The 20,706-nt window shown below is 46.0% G+C and overlaps 1 protein-coding gene across 1 annotated transcript in view; it reads right to left on the reverse strand.

The window, feature by feature from the left end:
• Positions 1-9,522, reverse strand: part of BRINP1 (BMP/retinoic acid inducible neural specific 1) — a 92,861-nt gene extending 83,339 nt beyond the window's left edge. Inside the window, exon 1 of the mRNA XM_034793712.1 lies at positions 9,278-9,522. The gene's annotated coding sequence lies outside the window, so the exon portion shown is untranslated. The remainder of the gene's footprint in view (positions 1-9,277) is intronic.
• Positions 9,523-20,706: the final 11,184 nt, after the last annotated feature.

A 20,706-nucleotide genomic window follows, 5' to 3' on the forward strand; every position in this document is an offset into this window, starting at 1 on the left:
TGTACTGTGTCCAGCAGCATGTGTATGTACCGTGCCGGCACTTGAGGCCCTTACCATGATAATAATAATAATAATGATACCGTGGATTTGAGATTTGCAGCTCAGGTTCATTACAGCTACTTAGGAGCTCCCATTTTAGGACCTGCTCCAATCCCTATTGAAGTCAATGAACGTGTCTCATGTAGTAACATGGGAGCGGTCCCATCAGATCAGACTGCTGGTCCATGTGGCCTGGTATCCTGCCTGTTTCAGTGGCTGAAACCTTCCTATAATGCCCAGAGCATGACCCTTTACTCAGAGATGTCAATTCCTAATCTCCCTTTGACTTCAATGGGAGCAGTCTCAAGTCCCTTACCAGTTGTGGAATGCTCTGTTCAGGGAGAGAAATTCCTTCCTAACCCCAGAAGATGATCAGTTCATGCTCTGAAAAATGAGATTTGATTCTCATTCTCTTCAATAGCGGAGTTGCAAATGCTATTCATTGCCACAACCCAACCTTTACATTTCAAATCCAGCCACGCACAATGACCCCCTGCAGCAGAGCATTATTTAGCTTGACTATTCACCGAAAAAAAATATATTCTCTTTTCATTTGTTTTAAATGTTGTGCTCTTTGATATATGTCCCCTAATTCTTGTCGCATCACAAAGTACAAATATTTCTGATTGCTTTCTACTGTATCCTTCAAATAACTGTATATCATGTACCTCAATGCCATTCTTTTTCCAGACTAAATAACCCATTCTTTTCAGTCTCTTTCCTTTTTAATTGGTTAATATTTGTAAAGCAGTTTGAAAATGCATTAGTATCATTCAGTTATAATGTATTTTCTGTTATTTTCTATCCTTCCTTTTAATGCCTCAAGTATCCTCCTATAAGCTGCCATTCATCTCCATTGATTCTATCAGTGAGGATGTGTAGGTCTTTATAATGCCATGGGGAATTTCCTTTCCCCCTTCCTGACCGGGATTTTGGAACAACCAAAGAAACTGAACTCAACTCCAGTGGATCTTACACAGGGTTCACATGGAACCTAGTACATGCTAGGGCATGGGGACTTTCTTTGGGCCTTGACCCTGCAGTCAGCGCCTCGTGAAGTCTATTGGGCTCTGCATAGGTGTGAAGGGTCTGCCTGCATGGATCCGTCTGCAGGACTGCACCTTGAGTGAGCCCAGGGGTCCCAGTTCAAGAAAGCTCTGAAGCACCTATTCAAGTCAGTGGGACTTAAGTACATCACTAAAGGTGAGCTTTGATGCATGGGGACAGATTCAAGCAGCTGCATAAGCACTTTGCCAAATCAGGGTCTATCTGAATACCCGTGCAGTGAGCACTACTTATCATTATGTACCTTACTATGCAGTTTCAGTGCCTTAATTTAAGGGGCTCCCTTTAAGCTAGGACATAAATCTTTTTTCCTCAGAGGATCCTGCAAGCTAAGGTTATTTTCCCCCAAATCCATTAACTTTATATTCCTCCAAGTAAAATGTCATATTAAGCCTTTGGTTTGATCAGATTCTTCTTAAATTGCCCCGCAACCTCCTTGCTTTTAACTAGCCTTTTCCATCCTCACCCACTTGCTACTCACGTCCTCCTCCAAATCACAAACAAAAGTATTGAGCAATGCTGATCCAATATCGACCAATGGGTTTCCCCATTATTAACTTCCATCCCTCTGAGCAGCAATTATTCATGATGATTCCTTAATTCATAGTACTTGGCTACCTTTTAATTCACAGGAGGGATTAACTTCTCTAAAGAGGGACCTTTTTCAAAAGACATGTGAGACTGAGAGGAAATCAGATAAATTATAATCACCAGGTCCCTTTTTATTCTCTATTTTATGGACATTGTCAAAATTTTCTAAAAGGGTCGAAAGGCACCATTTACCCTTTAACAAGAGGTGCTAGTTAGACCCAAACCCTTATGACTTATCCAAGTGTTGGGTTATTTTCTCCTTAAAAATATCCTCAGTTGGTTTGCCTGGAACTTGGGTGTAACTCATCACTCTATAATTTCCTAGACTGTCTTTAGGAAGATGCATACCCAGGGCCACATGTTATCGCGGTTTCTGTGCATAGAAACAGTGAAGCAACGGGAGATATATATATATATACATATCCTGCCGCTGATTTGCTTAAACAAATATATATATATTTTTAGTTTAAGCAAATCAGAGGCAGGATATGACTCCATGCCAGCAGCTCCAGGAACAGCTGTGCTCTGAAAGATACATTATACACACTCGGCAGCATTGCCGTGATTTCATATTTTATTTCTTTTTACAATTTTACCATGATCACTATCCAATTGTTGCAAGCTACTGCCCTTCATTGCCTCAGGGTGCTTCATGTAAACTTCAGCCTCTGCTAGTGTTACCCCACAATTGCCAGCAAAAAAGTGCCCCCCCCCCTCGATATTTACAAGTCTCTCACAGTGCAGACTGATGCAAAGAATCAATGGAATTTCTACACAACTTCAGCACCTCTTTCTACATTCCACATAAGGATCTCACTTGCTTCTGATGTTTCACTTATTTTCTCACCGTGTTTACATGCTCTAAAGAGAAGTAATGTGTTGATAATGATGTTGCAATTCCGGCACTCACAGCCTTCCCACTGCCGTTTCCACTAATCGCAACTGTCTCATAGTGGCATCATTCACACCTGCTTCTTCCAGTGTCCATACCTGCCCTGCAGTCTCAAGACTCAACCTGCATCGCAATTCATCTCTTTGCCTACTTCTTTGACTAGTTTCCATTCCTTACCCCTGACTCTGCACTACTCTACGAGCTGTCTTGGTTTGTTCTTCTGTCCCTCCGCAAGCGTGATTGAAGCGCATGGGCTGCACTTGTAATGACAGCACATTTAGGGCAAGGTTTTTAAAACCCAGCCTCCCCACCATGGTTAGCCCCCCCTCCCCCCCCTGTGCAGGGACAAATGGCTGCAGATGTCAGTACCTGCTGTCAGTGGTATGTCTATCAACCTCACACATGGTCCCAGTGGGGGTCTGTAGACATCTCAATGACATCACTTGGGCTCACACATAACTGCACCCAGAATCATTAAGGTCCTACAGAATTGCAGACTCCAGAAGGGGGGAGAGGTCAGAGTGATACTCAGTCCAAGTCAAACCTAAGGGACAGATCGTGAGCTGGCGTACGTTGGCAACGCTCCCCTGGCTGGGCCAGCACTCGAGGTTTTGTCATCCAGGGAGCAAAAAGAATTTTCAGCACCCCACCCCCACCCAACCAAAAGATGCAATAAATCAATAGAACTGACCTGTCAGGCATAACCCTCACTCCAGCCAAAAAAAGGGATTTCCTGAGTGGCCATCCTAACAGCCTGTCCAGTGGCTCCATTGACACCAACTGAGATTCTAGCCCCTTTCTGAATATTCTCTATGCTACACCGATTGGCTGTACTGGGCCTAGTTCTAAAAGTGCAACCAATACTAATACTTTTCAGACCTACAAGGCTTCCGCTTGTACTAGTTCAGATGACACAGCATGCAAAAGGGGACACGCTGTCCTCCGAACCACACCGAACACGTCACACGCTCCAAGGGACAGCATCCAATGTTGTTACCTGATGGCCAGTGCTGCTCTTACTCGGCCTGATTTCAAAGCGGAGTTGGCAGAGTGCTGATAAGATCGGCTGGTTTTATGCGAGCTGCATGACACGCCAGGCTCTCTGCAAAGCATGACTGCTAGAGACTAAGCATCCCAGCTGGAGAGTGCAGGTCAGCATGCGAGTATGAACCATGGCATGAAGTCTTTCTCCGTTCAGATATTATGTTTCACTTTTAAACAAAAAGAGCCAGATGAAATTGCTCTCTTGTATTTCTAGAGTTTCGTTTATGCACCAAACCGTCTTTTACTTCTGCTCTCGGGCTGTTGGGTAGCCGCTAAACAGCTGCTACATTTCACTCCAGGTTGGCTTCACAATAATCCAGGGATGGGTGACGTGATTTGTAGAGCGACCCTTTGAGATGAAAGGTCCTGCATCAATACACGAGGGTCACTATTAGCGTTAGTGCCTCAGTAACCAGTGTCCAGCGCTAGAGCCTGTCCAGACAAGAGCACCCAGCGTTTGCCTAGCAGTCGGAAGCAGAAATAGTCCTCTTAATGTCTGGGCTTCCGTACCCTGTCAAGTATTTATCTCACCAGTATAAACAATATGTTTACACATCTGAACAAGAGCACACAGCATGAACCCCAACTAACCAGTCACTGTCTGGACATCAGCAGTCAGAGCTGCTCTGAACAGTGCCCTGAAGCCAGCACCCACTGCTGCTCCCATTACTGTCATAGGGTCACATCCAGCAGCTCTTAAATGAGTTGTTTCTTTGAAGTCAATGGAACCAACCCTAGGAATAAGAGTTGAAGTACCGGGGTCTTAGAATCAACACCTGCCAGGGCTCCATTTTGCGTGCTATCAGACTGGAACAGTGCTCTTGTCAACATCGCCCAATCAACATAGTTGTGCTGTAGACACTGACCTGGCATCATCACTCAACATTTTTCTCAGAAGGGTCAGAGGTCCAGACCCCTCAATAACATTGTTCCACATCTAAGCCCCATCGCCTGCCCACTACACCTGATAGACAACACTAAGTTCTGCCTACGGCACATGCTCCATTTGAACAAATAAAAAAGGACCCCTCCCTCCTTTGGTTCTGCTTCAGGAGATTTCTGCTCCATCGCTTGCTTCATCAGCGCACGAAAAGCTGTTTGTTGCAAAGGGAAGGTGCAAAGGGGTAGATATGTTGTATCCACCCTCCACGCAAGTAGCAAGGAGACCCCAGTCTGTAGCCCCAGCCACTGTTCACAGAAACATGTCACAGATGATTCCGTCCTTGCTTAGGCTCTGATCCAGTGCCCACTCTGATCCAGTGCCCACTGAAGCCCACATGGGAGTCCTTCCCCTGACTTCAGTGGGCAGTGAATCAGGCCCTTCTTTCTTTCTTTTTTCTAAGTATATTGACTCTCTTCCCTGATTAAAAGGGAAGAGCCCAGATTGTCATGTCACCGACTATTTCTCTCTCTCATATACCAAACTGAAGTCGTCAGATTAACTCACTCTAACCCTGCCCACAAGGGCAAAACATAAACTAGATTCAATCTCAGCAGGGGAATGCAAGGGTCCCCACCACCAAAGTTACAACCTGCAGCCGTGCCAGACGGAGCTGCGTTCTTCTCAGATCTCATAAACAAAGCAATGCTGGGCCCATGAATAGCCACATTGGAGACCTCCACAGAAAACTCAGGACACTGCAGGAAGTGGCAAGTGTGACTCAGTAGGACGTGCCCTTTGCTCTGAGTCAACTCTGAACCAATCAGAGCATTGATATGGTGCTCACGGGAGAAGCCATCTTTCAGATGATTAAAAAAAACCAGTGGACCAGATTGTGCCCCATGAACCACTCCTGGACAGGACCTTCCATACCATGAAGGTCCAAAGAGAACCAAAGAGAAAGCCAGCTCAACTTCTGAATACCCAGGAGCCTCTGCGTGGTCTGGGATGATCTGACACAAGGTCCTTACTGCTTAATCTAATTAAGATCCCACCCCTATTTTGTAAGAGTAGAGCTGTTAAGCAAGCCCCAGTGTCCTGGCCATGCCCAACTATGGTTGATTATATTCCATATCCCTAAATTCATCCCTTTCAATGTGAGAAGCTATTTTTTTTTCTCTCCCCCTCTTAAAAGCTGTAGTGTTTCTGGCCCAGATTGGCTGTTGGCCTCCATCCCAGAAGTGGCTGCATTTCAGCACTGGGTAAGGGATTCCTTTATGCACAGGGCCGGATCCTCATCATAACCCCATTGATTTCAGCTGAGGGCTGCTGATTTACACCAACAAAGGGTTTGGCCCAGAGCCTGTTAGTGCACCTGGGATCCTTTCAGCCTAAAGACTGTATATGTCATTATTTATTTTATTACCTGCTCTTATTATTAGGTACTGGCTGCAACTGTGTGAGGAGTGAAAACGCCACCGAGAAGGGCAGTTCACGCAGGTCTTTTGCATGCATCCCACCAAACCTATTCTAGGCAAACACGGTACGTCTAACCTGACTGGGAACCTAGCTGCTGTGGAGCCAGCTAATCTCCTGCCTTGCAAAGCGTTCCCACCACAACTGAAATGGAGTCAGAGCGCCCCCTTCTGGGAGTCACAATTCCATCCTGTGACACTGATTCCCTGTGTAAATGAAGATACTAGTGCAGGGACTCTGAGCTAGCAAATATCAGTGTTACCAGAAAGGTTTTAAATTGTATATGCATTTGTTTCTCACATACACACAAACACACACAAAGGACATTAGATATCACACACATATGTTGCTGCATGCTTTTTCCCCCCTGAAAATTGTTCAGCTGCTCTAATGTCTCATCTAGGGACTTGCATTTGTTTACTTGTTGGGTTATTTATTTAACACCCCCCCTCCCCCGTTCCTTCAGGGTTTCTTTTTAAAATTTTTTGCTGATATTTGACATAAATCTAGGAGTTTTGATTTTCTCAACCCCAAATCTGATTTTTCATGCCTTTGCATCGTATGTGACTATACGAGTGTACATGTCTGGGTCACATCTGGAAATCCAAACTGATGTCTCAGTATGGCAGAGAGAGACAACCACACACACAGTTTTTCTCTGAGCCAAATTCTTCAGAGCTTCCTCAAGCCATGTTCTCGGGGAAGGCAATGGGAGTTTTGACTGAGTGAATACAACAAGATTTGTGTTATAAAGATCATCTCAGTAATAACTCTCAATGGTCATGTTCAGTTCCACCTAACACTCACCAGAAGCAGAATGCCATCTCTGTTCTATTTGGCCCTACACATACTTCCAAGGTATTAAACATGGTGGGGGAGGCAGGCAGGAGGGGAGACCACGGATAAGTTCACAATCCCTCTTGGAACCAGCTTTTAGAAGTAGCAGTACCCTCTCAATGTGTCCCTGAAATCAGAAGTTTTACCAGGACAGTCAGCTGGCCTCATTAGATTCCTGCCCTTAGGGAGATTACACAATCTCCTAACTAGGCCCTTGAAAGAGAGAGGAGGGAGGAGGGGTGGTGGTGGTTAGTGCATCTTAAACTAGTGACATCATCTTCCCCTCAAGCACCATACCAGTGTGTTCATCCCTGAACCAGGGGGGCAGCAAAGCAAAGGACTCTTGGTGAGGGATTGTGCTGCAAGGACGGGAATGTTTTGATCTGACCCCAATAGGTAGAACTAGAGTAAAGTGGGATCTTGGAAAACTGTGTGTGTCTTGTGGACATACACAGAGATATTCTCTCTCTCTTTCTCTCTCTCTCTCACTCTCACACACACACACATAGAGCGATATACACAACTATAACAGGACAGGTGTGATTTCTGCAAGCCATCCTGCCAGTCTCTAGCCCGAAGTCTGTAGGGTGCAGGATGGTTCCCTCTCCTGGGAAGCCTGTCTGCCTTCACTGGGGTGAAGTAATCACCGAGTCCCGGGGCCATGCAAAGAGCAGGAAAACACAACAAATCATGCAAAGCATTTTCTTCTGAGTGGCAATGGGCTATGGAAGCAGACAACCCCCAAATCAATGCCTGGAAGATAATCCAAAGCAGAACACTGTGCTTTCAAAGTGCGTTGCTTACCTAGAGATGTGCAAAGAGTAGTGTGTGTTGGGGGGGGGGGCACACACCAAACCTGCCTGGAGATTTGATTTGCACTAACAGTGAGAATGGCAATGCAGTGACAGTGGTGTGTGTGTAGATAGGTGCAGGAGACCAAGAATGGGGGTGGGAGATTATGTTAGTTCAAGATTGTGTGTGTGTGTGTGTGTGAGAGAGAGAGAGAAAGAGACCAAGATTGTGTGTGTGTGCATGGGGTGGGGAGTTGTGTGTGTCCAAGATGGTGTGTGGCTTGTGTACAAGTAAGAGGGAGGGAAAGAGACCAAGTTTTGTGAGGTGTGGTGGGGGTGAGAGAGAGAGAATCACTAGAGACTAGGATACATATTTTTAAAAAACCCTGCACCTTTCTTGCACCAACATCTTGGTTATCTTCTCTCCACTTGCCAGCTCCCCCCCCCCCCCACACACAACACACACACTTCTCTGCAACTCTCCCGAAAGCAGCTTAACTCCCATTAACGAATTATTATTATAAACCCAGATGGAAAGCCAGGCTAACACAAGCAATCTTACTGTCGTATCCAGAGCATCGACTCCAGATGCCAATCACAAGGCTACATTCATCCATGAAGCTCGTCAGCATTTTGTCTGCGGTTTGTTTTCCCCTCTCCAGGGCTCCTGCACCCTTTCCCCCCAGTATTGTATCGAGGGACACCTCCCACGCCCCCAGACTCCTCCTGGCACCTCCAAAAAATGGAATCTGTGCTGGACCTGTCGGCGATGATGATGTAATGGTGTGGAAGTGCTTTCTCACTTGACCTCCCCAAATCCCCTATGGACTGGGAAAAGCAAACTTATGCTCCTTTACCAGGCAGCATTGCAAGCAGCCTTCACAACGGAGCGGCTCATCAATACATAAAAAATCCCCAGCCCAGATCTGTGGTCCTCTCTCCCTGCACATACAGACGTCCCACCCCCACCCAACTCCCCTTCATTCCTCGCTGTATTTCAGTTTCTTCCCATTCCCATTCGGGGTAGAGGCAATCAACCCAGTGTGGGATTTAAAGCGACAGACTTCTCCCTTCTACGGGATTTGCTTGTCACTTGCACAAATGGAGCAGTGGATTAAGTGGAGATGACACCATCTCTTTGGGGACGTTTTCCCGGGATGTATCAATGTTCTGCCACCAAGATAGAGCTGTAGATTTTCACCCCCCACCTCCTGCTCTAGCCGAAGGCTGCACCCTTCCTCCTGTCCATTTTAGAAATGTACCTTGCCCTAGCTACGTGATCCCATTGCATGAAGCAACTCCCACCCCCTATGCGTGCAAATGTCCTGACAGCCACAGGCGTGTTACACACACACACACACACACACGAAGCTAATTAGGTTACAGGACTTCTGCATTGAAACAGCACATTAACTTCGTGCAAACCCAAGGGGGAGGGAGAAGGGGAAAGAGACTGCCAGGCAAAGTGTGTGTGTGTGTGTGTGTGTGTTTTCAACGGCTCTGACTTCGGGGGGGGGGGATGGGATTCAATAGGACCCCCTAGAAAACGACATTACAGTAAGAAGGGATCAGGACGAAGGCATGAAACGCAGTTCAAAAGCGGGGCACCAAGACAAGGAGCTGGGGGGATTCGATGCCGATGGAACGAAACCCTCCCCTTACCTGAGGTTACTGTTCCTCTTTGGCCGAGAGCTGATCGCCGGTGGGTTTTATTGGGCTCGACGGGAAGTGGTGGGATCGCTTCTGTGTCCAGCTGGCATACTGGGTGCTGTGCTGATGATGCAGGCGTGGGAATACTGGAGCTCTAGCAGTACTTTTCATGCTCAGACAGAAAATCCCTTCCCTTGATCCAGATCGCCGGCATTAAGGGCAGAGGCAAATCCTTCTTTCTTTCTTTCTTTCTTTCTTTCTTTCTTTCTTTCTTTCTTTCTTTCTTTCTTTCTTTCTTTCTTTTTTTTCTGTTCCTTCCTCCTTTTTTTCTCCCCTCCCCTCTCCTCTGCCGATCAGTCTGTAGCCATCGGGGAAGGAGCAGCCGAGGCAGCGGGGAGAATGGAGAGGGGGCTGGAAATGAAAATGAAAAGGGCTTCAGGAGAGAAGCGAGGGGCGGGGCTTTCCCGGAGGGGCGGGACTTCGAGCAGCCTGGATAAAATGAATGGGGGAGAAACGGGGAGGAGCCTAAACCCGGAGATTTTATTCTAAAAAGTGTTTTGTACATCATGGGGGAGGGGGCCTGAGAAGGGGACACGAGAGGAGGGACTGGCTCGGAGGACCTGGGCAGACAGAGCCAGGGACGTGTAAAAGGCGCATCAGACTGGAGCTGGGGCAGAGGTTGTGGGGTGGGCCCATCGAGAAGCGCAGGGGGTCGCTATGCGGGCCAGGGCCAGCCGTGGGTGGGTCTGCAGAGTTCGCTTGCATTGAATTGGGGGGGGGGGCATGGGGGAGAGAAGGGGGGGGGGGGGGGGGGTGGATTTCTAATGAAAGTTCCCTTCCCTGGTCATTGTATTGTATTTGATTGTATTGTATTGCGAGCTTATGCTTCGGGAAGGAGCTGAAGCGCAGGGCAGAGGGGCTGGGGACTGCGGGCGCTCACTGCACTGGTGATTTGGTTGGATTCACATGTAAAGTCCTTCTTACAAACTCCTTTGGGGCAGGGAGAGGGCAGCCTGGTCCTGGGCACAACCTGAGGGGGGGGGGGCGATTGCAGGGCAATGCCCCCAGAGCACTGCGTGGTGTGTGTGTGTGTGTGTGTCCCTGCAGCGATTGCAGGCAGCTTGATGCTCGCTGCGTTCTCCTCCTTTCGGTGACGGGAAGGCAGCAGAGGGCCGGGGTGGGCGGCAGGGCTGGATCCCGGATCGGCAGGGCTGGCCGGGTGGCCAGCACGCCCCATATCCCCCGCTGGAGGCGAGGAGCCCCGGCCGGCTCCTCGGGGCGCTTTGCATCGCGGCGGAGACCCGGGGACAGCGTTCAGCACCCAGGAGAGCTCCGCAGGGGGCACGTCCCACTGGTTCAGCCCTCCGGCGCCCAGAGCCCGGCTGGAGACCTTGGTCCGTTCCGCAGCCCGTCCTCGTCCTCCTCCTCCTCCTCCAGCATCCGTCTGAATCCGGCTTGCTTTCGGTGCCCCAGCCTCGGCGGCGGATGCTTCTCCAGCTCTGCCCTGCCTCCCCGGGCAGCGGGAGGCACTCGCAGCCTGCTGGGGATGGAGCTTGGCAGTGCTAGGAATAGGTCTGAAGCACCCAGCAGCGTCAGGAGGCAGAAGGGAGGAGACAGCCCGAGCTGCAACCCTGCTGCCTTCAGGCTCGTCTGCTTTCCTGGCCAATCTCCCAAGATGGGCTAAGGTCCAAAGGCTGGAGCTGGGGAGGGGGAAATCTCTCTCTCTCCCTTCCTGGGTCTCTGGACAGCAAAAGGCAACTGCAGTTGTGCAATTTATCCCCCTCTTCCCCACCCCCACCCCGCAAAAAAAAAAACAAGACAGGCAAACGGGGGTCAGCCGTGAGGTCAGGGCGCTCTGGTTCCAAGGGAGGGCACCGCATACACATAGACTGAGCAGCGACGGCTGCCCAAGCTGTAACTAGCCATTAATAATCCCTGTCCCTGTGGAGGTTCAGACCCAGTGAATTGTCCCTCCAGCCACCAGCTCATCTTGCCGCGGCAGAGAGAGCAACAATCAGATGCCTCTGCTAGAGACACGGGGAAGAAAAGCAGTGGTGCTGTTATCCACCCCACGTCCTCCCCCAGCCTGCAAGGACAGACTGTCCTAGCCTTCACCCACTACCTCCCAAGGCTACAAAGCATTGTCTTAAGCTAAATCTTCTGCAAATCTTCCCTCAGCAGAATTAAAAGCTTTTTGGTTCAACTCCAGGCTGGCCTGATAGGTTTGAGGCTTAGCTTATCACAATTACACTGTGCCCAAGCGCCAGAGTTTTACTTTTCCCCGTGATTGTTTCACTGCAAGACAATTGTTCTCTAAACATCCCCTGCTTCTGCCACAGGGAGTGGCGCCACTCACGAAATGAGTCCCACTGGTTTCAATGGGACAACTGGCAGAGGTGAGTGACTACTCACAGGGACTAAGCGCCGCAGGGCCAGGACCCTAAACAAGCTGCCTGTCTACAAAGCAATTGTTTCAAAAATAAACGAAAGCGCCTGATGACATTATTACTATGTTCTTTGATTGTTCCTGTTGTCCTCTACTTGCAATCTAAGGTGGCGCCTTCTGTTTTATACTTGGTTGTTTTAAATTAAGAGAGGGCCCCAAGCGCATCTCCCCACCACCAATAATCGTTTAGGAGTTGCTGTTTCAGACAATGCAAGTATGATAGGTTGTATTACTCAAGTGTAGACTGTAATGGCCTTTGGCCTAGGAGGCACCTGCTGGGAAATGCCTACTCAGTATTCTCTGACCCTGTTGGCCTAGGAGGGTGAAAAAGCCGATGGACAATAGTGAAGTGAGCTGGAATGGCCTACCAGAATCTGAATCCCAAACATCCAAAGGTCTCACAGGCCCCAGATCACTCTACACCTCCACCCAGCACACCAGCATTACCATCCCTCGTCCAAAGGGGTAGAATAAATACACTCAGAATGACAATGCTGCATGAAATGCTAGTTACCATTGATACTCTAAGGGTAATATAAGAGCCCCACACAGGCAAATACAGAGAAGCAGTAGGATTTGCCCAGCCATCCCCTGCCACAAACAGCCTTCACCAAAATGTTGACGAAACCCCGCCCCATCCCCGCAAAAAAGCCTCCACTGTGTCTGTATCACAAGAGGATTACCTGGTGCATTGGGTATTCAGCCTGTTCTCTTGCAGCTGTGTTGTGAGCTGTGAGCTTTGCCCATCTGAATGGACACTCCATGCATAGTCTACTGCTTTAATCTGCTGCTTTGGAAACCTAAGCAGGTTACCGCATATTTAGCTATGTGCCTGTTCTTATGTGTCGAAGATAAGGTTTCTGGATGTGGTTTTTAAAAGCAAAATTATTTTACTCCAGTAGCTTCTTCTTTTCAATGGTCTCTTCTCTTTAGTCTTGGATATTTCAGCTTCTTGCCTTCTCTGTGCAATGAATGAGGGCCAGATTCCCAGCCAATGTAAAGCAGCCTACCTCCATTAGGCCCTGAATTTTCCACCTCAGACCTTATTTCTGAGGTCCCAAAATTTTTGGTCTGTCCAGTCTTCCCTTTTGGTGTCAGTGTCTGAAGAGTTGTATTTGGATGAGCTCCTAGCCTGCTTTTAGGAATAATATTAAAATATGCACAACAGGGCATAGCAGAGGGCAAGTGAATAGTTCATAGATCTATTGCTTCTGTGGTGGAGAAAACCTATTGAAGGCACATCTCTCTCTCCTGATGGAGAAAATGGAAACCAGTCAATCAACAGGAGCACAATGGGGATATGAATGCACAATGCACAATGCACACAATGTAACAGTTTTTTGTTCACAGGCAGCGAGCAAAAGAAAAATAATGGAACAAAATATACCATGTTCTTTGCATTAGAAGTTTATAAGAACACAGTATGAAACAGAGATGATCCATGCAGCAGAAAAAGCCTCCAGATTGTTCACAAAACAGCTGACGAAGGAAGATTGGCAGATGGGATTCCATTGTGTACTATAAGTTCCCTTTTAAAACTTGAAAGGAGCCACATATGCCCACAATAAACTATAGATACTTTATTTGTATTTGAGATTCTACAGCAAAAGCTCACTTCAGAGTCCCATGGGTTATTGAATAAAATCAGACCTATCCCTGAGTTCTACTCATTGCTATCATGAAATCTTTTTTTTTTCTATATATCCTCTTGTGTCTCCCTCCTTGAGGATGCAGAATGTATTATTGTCAAAGTTTTGCAGCTCTCATTGTTTATTACAGGCTAAAAATGGATTAAATGTGCTTTGTGAGTGCTGTGTTGATATTCTGGTGCTCTCTCGGTCTCTTGTGAAATATTTTTTTTCCCGTTTCTCCTCTGCAAACAATACTGCACTAAGTGTTGATCTTATTTAGATGGCATGATGTGTTCATTGCAGGGATATCTGTCTCTTTAGGACTAGCCGTATTTATTTGTTGATCATAAACCATTGTTTAAAAATGCATTTGGGTTCATTGCCATTTGCAAATCCAGATGGGTGGTGCTGAACTCTTGCCCTGGGCTTCAGCCTTGCACTATTCCTAAATTTAATCTCCATCTGATATTTGGAATGGATCTCTTTCTAGGTAGTCACACTAGTGATGGGTGAAGCGCCAGAGATTCAAAACTCAACTTCAGTTTGAGTAAGCGCTCACATTTTATCTGCTACAGCTGAGCTACTGTACTTGAACCTCTAGGATTTGCAGAACTGGGATATAAAGCTTTTGAGAAAAGGCTTTCTTATCAGATTTCTGGCATTTCTACTGCTGATCCTGGCTGGGAACCAGAAGTTCAAAGGTGTGTGAAAAAGAAATAAAGACATCTGAAAATCACAGAGCCTTAAAAAAATGGGGCTTGGTGCCAGTTCAGTTCTAGGAAAGGGTGGAGTTTGGGTGGTGGATAGAAGGAAGGATCAGCACTTTTTTTCTGATCTGCTTGTTCTGTCTCAAACTTAAACTGATCTGATGGCCCTCAGAAAGGCTTTGCTGGTGACTAGTGCATCTTGTACCATGTATGTATATTGGGAAACCCAATTATGAACTCAGTTGTAGTGAAACCATGGCTACAATAAAGTGGAGTGAAAGCCCTGGTTGTTTTGATGCATTTCAGTGAACTTTCATTCCACTTACAGTTCAGCTTCACACAATTTAAAGTGGGAGCCATCTAATCTAATTATGCTGGGCTGGATCCTCAATGGGTGTAAATTGGTGTAGCTGAATTAACTTCACAGGAGTTATATTGGTTTACACCAGTTCAGGATCTGGCCCAGAGTGTGTTCTTTGTTTTCTGACCTGAGGAGATGTTAAAAAGCCCCTTTAAATTGTGATTAATCTTATTATTCGTTATTATAGTTGCACCTAGAGAATATACCCATGACTGGGCCCCCATTGTGCAAGGCACTGTACATACAAAGAGTAAGAGACAGTGCCTAACCCAAAGAGCTTTCAGGTTAGATAGACAAGACAGACAAAGAATGGAAGAAAGGAAGTATTATTTCCCCACCATTACACAAAGGAAACTGAGGCACAGAGAAATTAAGAGCTTGATCCATATCTCACTGAAGTCAATGGGAGTTAGATCTGTCCTTAAGCCATTTGCAGGAAGAGTGGATTATCATTGACCCATGGTGTCTCATTTCTAGGTTAATTCTGAGCCAGGTCACAGGTGACTTGTGGTCGGCAGTGGGCCTTTTGTGGCTGTCTTTTTGATCTATGTCAGTCAGTTGGTGGAATTCTAGTGGGTGGGTGTCAAAGTCCCCAAACCAAACATCCTTGCTGTCTTTTTCATTCCCAGTCCCAGTAAGATGGAACCACAGCCATCCCAAGGTCAAGGTACATTGGTGGATTGGTGTGTTTGTGTGTGTGTGTGTGTGTGTGTGTGTGTGTAGGAGGTGCTGCTGCCTGCGCTGTACTCAATGGTGCAATTCACCTCTGTGTGTAGGGGCAGCACAAGCATTGAAGTGGTCCTTAGATCTTCTGCTGGTCAACTTCACAGGGGTGAATTTCATCTCATGGGGATAGAAGATCCAAGTCTCCAGGGCAGTCAGTGTCCGGTTCTCAATTAACTCTGAAGATTTTACAAAACCTTTTTAATTTTTTTTTTTAATTTTTGAATGACAACAGCCCAGGCAAGAACCAACCAACACCGTTACCCTCCCACAAACCAATACACTGGGGAAGGGTCGAAAAGAGAAAGAGATGGGGAAAAAATAACACTTTCCCTATTTATCTGGGGAGAAATGAATACAACTAAGGAATGACACATTTCAGAGCTTCCTGTTCCTCTGAGATACCTGAGGCAAAATGAGGCTATCTCATGAGTCACCAGGTCGATAGCTAATGTATTCCAGCACCCTGAGAAGTCAGATTATTGTTAGTGAACAGTAGCCACATGCCCTGGGCTGCTCGACTCCACTCATACGATGGTGATTTTCATCTCATATTAAAAAAAAATAAAAAACCAACACGATCAATTTTTAGGAACTGTGTTGAAAGGTCTTTGCCTAGAGATTTACAAATAGCTGTATACAAACATATTGTGTTAGATAGTAGTGGCTAAAGCAGGAAAGGATGAATCAGAATTCCTGTGTTCTGGTTCTGCCACTGATTCACTATGTGACCTTGGACCATTCACTTAGTCTCCTTGGCCCCTATTCTCAAAGCGCTTGAAGTCAGTAGGACCTAAGCACTGTATTATTATTTCTATTTCAGTAGTTTCTAGAGACCCTGGTCCCATTGTGCTAGGTGCTGTACAGCTATGTAGACAGTATATGTCTCAAAGATCTTACAGTGTAAAGGGTAGGAGGGGAAACAGAGGCACGGGAAGGTCAAATGACTTTCCCAAAGTCAGTGGCAGAATTGGGAAGTACACAGGACCTCTGAGTCCCTAGCCACTGTACCAGCCACTGGTCATGCTGCCTCTCACAAGTTTAAGTTCTTTGCTCAATAGGGATGGAATGCTGAAGAGGGTGATCCAATGCCTCAGTTTACCCCTCTATAAAAATGGAGGTGATAATACTTATCTACCTTTCCAGGGTGCTGGGAGCCTTGATTTAAGTTTTCAAAGCACTTGGAGACCCTGGGATTGAAAGTATTATAAGAGGGCTAATTATTGTTATTTTCAAGTTAGATATGATTTAGAGATGGTCATTTTTTTAAAAAAAGAATAGTTTTGTTAGATAAAACTATTCTGTTTTTCATTGGAAAACTTTCCTGGCCAGTTCTATAGAATGGTGGTACTTTTCATCCAAAACTGTCCCTTTTTTTCATCAGAAAAAATAATAATCAGTAAATATTTTTACAACTATCTCTGTTATGATTTAAATGTCATGCTTAGAGAGGAGAGGTGACCTGGTGTGGAGATCTAGGATCAGTAACTACCTCCGCCACAGAATTCCTGTGTGACCTTGGGAAAGTGACTTAATTGCACTATGCCTTGGTTCCCCCAAAAGGGGTCATAATTCTGTCTCATCTGTTTTGATTGCAAACCTATTGTGTCAAGGACCTGTGTGACCCAGAGAGTCACATTAGCCATAACACACAGCAGACCTGACATTCTCAGTGCCCAACCCTCTGTTGTCATAATCTATATCTAAAAGGTGTCATGTAAGGTACCATATGCAAACCAGTAATTTGCTGGTCATTAATATTATTGCATGATATATGTACGGGCGGGGCATAAAGAATTACAGATGTGTGCTGGATATATGTTCTGAAAAGGAGTTTTGCAAGCAGTGCCTAAGCCCAGTCTGTCCTAGATAAAGGAATATTGTCCTGCTGGTTTTTCTGTAACTCCAATGTAAACGAGACAGGTAATACCTCAGAGGACAATGAAAAGTACATCTGCATATAAGGTAAACAAAGCCATCAAGCTAAAGAAGTAGAGGGAAGACAGTTTAATGATCACAATGGGGAATGGAGCCTTCATCCCCAGGAAAACTTCTTGGATCTTGAAACAGAGACAACAGACTTTGGGAAATATAAGTAGAAACAGAAAGCCATTTTGGCATTCATCACTTAGGGGACAAAGGGGGAGCAGAGCCCTTTGAGTTCATGAAAAGTGTATCCTCTTGGCCTGAAAACCAAGAGCAGCTGTCACTGACTCTAGGTGAGAAAACTGCTTAGACAAAGACTGTAACTTGCTGAAGTTAAGTTTTAGTCACTGGAAAGCTTGTTTTGTTTTGTTTCACTTGTAACCAGGCCTGTCTCTTCCCTTCTCACTTATTTCACTTACACCTCTGTGCTTTGTTAATAATCTCAGCCTTGATTAATTACAAAGCCACCTCAGTGCTGGGTGTTAAACTGAAGGGGGAAGTCCTCAGGTACAACTAGCAGGCTGGGCAGCACACAGAATCACTTCTCTGAGTATCCAGTGAGGGGGACTGGATGCTGAAGGGGAGACAGTTTGGGGGAGATTCTGGACTGGAAGGGTTGTTGGTGTCCCCCTGCAAGGCGTAACCCGGCAAGTGGAAGCCAGGGTGAGGCTGCTGTGCTGTGAGCAGGCTGCTGGCGGCAGGGCTTTGAGTCAAATTTGCACAGCAGGGACACACCCAGGGTTACCGGGCAGGCAGTGACAGATCCCCTTAGTGGTCTGGGTGAACCCCCAGAGTGTCACATCTTGTCTCACACAGTGTGCTTGCACAGCTCCGACTGCAACGGGGCCTTGAGCTTAGCTGGTGCCTCTAGGTGTTGTGGTAATTCAGACGATAATCACGATTTAACATTGCCCACCTGCTTCCTTCTCTCCTGCTACCCAGCGTTGCCATTTCCCCTTGCTCAGCTGCTCAGTTCTGTGATAGGTGGGTAGGACCCAGGACAGCACTTTCATTTACAGGGCTCTGTCAGACTTCATTTCCTATCCCTCCTCCTCCTATCCTTGCATCTCTTTGCTGCCAGGGCAGCGTGGGCCCGTTCTCCGTAGAGGCTTCCAAGCCAAGCCAAAGCTATCTCATAGAGCACTGTCATTTTCAATATTCTGTTGCTTCCGTGCCAGACTCACACCTTGTGTTCAATCTTTGGAACTGACAGAGCTTGGCAGTAGCTATGCACACATACACTGGAGGCAACTTAAAAAGGTTGCTGCTGTCAACTGCTTCTTTATGTAGTTTTCAATTCTTGTTTTCACCCTTTTCTTTGGCTTGCAACACCTTCTCCAGAAATGGGAAAAGAAACATTTCTTGCTATTCCCTGCCATTTAAGATCCTTTCCCCCAGGTGCCCAGCATTTAACTTTTGCTGCATTTCTGGAGGAGAATAAGCCAGCACAGCTCTTGTGGGAGTGTTCTCTAGTAGCTAGAGTAGAGGGCAGAGAGCCAGGAGATCTGAATTCTATTCTTGGCTCTGCTTGTGGATGGCCATGTGACCCCCGGTAGGTCACTTTGTTTCCATTTTTCATCATATGTAAAATTAAAGTAATAATACTGACCTGCTGCGCCGGGATCCTGTATACTGTTGTAAGAAACAGTGCCTGTCCTAGTTTGAAATCTAAATAGACAAAGGCAGAAAGGAGTATAGATTCATTCATAGATTCATAGATTCTAGGACTGGAAGGGACCTTGAGAGGTCATCGAGTCCAGTCCCCTGCCCGCATGGCAGGACCAAATACTGTCTAGACCATCCCCAATAGACATTTACCTAACCTACTCTTAAATATCTCCAGAGATGGAGATTCCACAACCTCCCTAGGCAATTTATTCCAGTGTTTAACCACCCTGACAGTTAGGAACTTTTTCCTAATGTCCAACCTAGACCTCCCTTGCTGCAGTTTAAGCCCGTTGCTTCTTGTTCTATCCTTAGAGGCTAAGGTGAACAAGTTTCTCCCTCCTCCTTATGACACCCTTTTAGATACCTGAAAACTGCTATCATGTCCCCTCTCAGTCTTCTCTTTTCCAAACTAAACAAATCCAATTCTTTCAGCCTTCCTTCATAGGTCATGTTCTAAAGACCTTTAATCATTCTTGTTGCTCTTCTCTGGACCCTCTCCAATTTCTCCACATCTTTCTTGAAATGCGGTGCCCAGAACTAGACACAATACTCCAGTTGAGGCCTAACCAGAGCAGAGTAGAGTGGAAGAATGACTTCTCGTGTCTTGCTCACAACACACCTGTTAATACATCCCAGAATCATGTTTGCTTTTTTTGCAACAGCATCACACTGTTGACTCATATTTAGCTTGTGGTCCACTATAACCCCTAGATCCCTTTCTGCCGTACTCCTTCCTAGACAGTCTCTTCCCATTCTGTATGTGTGAAACTGATTTTTCCTTCCTAAGTGGAGCAATTTGCATCCTAGAATACTCAAGGAGCTAATAGAGGAGGTATCTGAGGTATTATTATCTACATGTTACAGGTGAAGAACTAAGTTACAGAGAGATTAAACGACTTGCCCAAGGTCACACAGGAAGTCTGTGTCAGAGCCAGGAACAGAACTCAGAGTCCCAGTCCAGTGTCTTAATCTCCAAACCACCCTTCCTTATACATGCTGTAACAAAAGACACTATATTGGTGCAAAGCAATTATTATAATTATTTTCTTTATTTTCTTGCTTAAGAACATAAGAACAGCCATACTGGGTCAGACCAATGGTCCATCTAGCCTAGTGTCCTGTATTCTGAGACAGGCCGATGCCAGGTGCTTCAAAGGGAATGAACAGAACATTTAATCATTGAGTGATCCATCCCCTATTATACACACTCAGCTTCAAGCAGTCAGAGGATGGGGACACTCATAGCATTGGGTTTGCACTCCTGATCATCTTGGCTAATAGCCGTCGTTGGACCTATCCTCCATGAACTTATCTAATTCTTTCTTGAACACCATTATAGTTTTGGCCTTCACAACATCCCCTGGCAACGAGTTCCACAGGTTGACTTGCATTGTATGAAGAAGTACTACCTTTTGTTTGTTTTAAACCTGCTGTCTATTAGTTTCATTGGGTGACCCCTTGTTCTTGTGTTATGTAAAGGAGTAAATAACACTTCCTTATTTACTTTCTCCATACCAGTCACGATTTTATAGACCTCTGTCATATCCCCCCTTAGTCGTTTCTTTTCCAAGCTGAAAAGGCCCAGTCTTTTTAATCTCCCCTCATACGGAAGCTGTTCCATACCCTTAATCATTTTTGTTGCCCTTCTCCATACCTTTTCCAATTATAATATATCCTTTTTGAGATGGGAGACCATAACTGCACACAGTGTTCAAAATGTGGGCATACCATGGATTTATATAGTGACATTGTGATATTTTCTGTTTTATTATCTATCACTTTCCTAATGGTTCCTAACATTGTTAGCTTTTTTGACTGTCACTGTATAGTGAGAAGATGTTTTCGGAGAACTACCCGCAATGACTCCAAGATCCCTTTCTTGAGTGGTAACAGCTAGTTTAAACCCCCATCATTTTGTATTATAGTTGGGATTATGTTTTCCAATGTGCATTACTTTGCATTTCTCAACATTGAATTTC

Source organism: Trachemys scripta, chromosome 17 (assembly GCF_013100865.1).
Source record: "Trachemys scripta elegans isolate TJP31775 chromosome 17, CAS_Tse_1.0, whole genome shotgun sequence".
NCBI classification, from domain to species: Eukaryota; Metazoa; Chordata; order Testudines; family Emydidae; genus Trachemys; species Trachemys scripta.